Genomic DNA, 570 nt, shown 5'->3' with positions numbered 1-570 from the left:
CCCCCCCCCCCCCCCCCCCCCCCCTTAGTGTATACAAGCATGTGGCATTTGCGGGGTGCTAAATGCAGATGACAGACCCTGAAAAAATAATAACAATAATAATAATAATAATGATTGGTACATTTGTATTAGAGTAGTGATACAACTATTAATAAAACTTCTTGGTTGACTTGCAAATTGAGGCTAGAGAGACCAAACATGAGTTTCTGGCACTTGTGTGATGCATATGCCCAAGGAGGGAAGGCTAGATAATGTGAAAAGTAAATCCTGTGGCACAGAGCTGAGAACCATTATTATTATTATTATTATTATTATTATTATTATTATTATTATTATTATTATGATTATTATTATTATTATTATTATTATTATTATTATTATTATTATTATTATTATTATATTATTATTATTATTATTATTATTATTATTATTATTATTATTATTATTATTATTATTATTATTATTATTATTATTATTATTATTATTATTATTATTATTATTATTATTATTATTATTATTATTATTATTATTATTATTATTATTATTATTATTATTATTATTATTATTATT

This window comes from Dacryopinax primogenitus (genome assembly GCF_000292625.1).
Source record: "Dacryopinax primogenitus strain DJM-731 SS1 chromosome Unknown DACRYscaffold_18, whole genome shotgun sequence".
NCBI lineage: Eukaryota > Fungi > Basidiomycota > Dacrymycetes > Dacrymycetales > Dacrymycetaceae > Dacryopinax > Dacryopinax primogenitus.
This window is presented reverse-complemented; position numbering follows the sequence as displayed.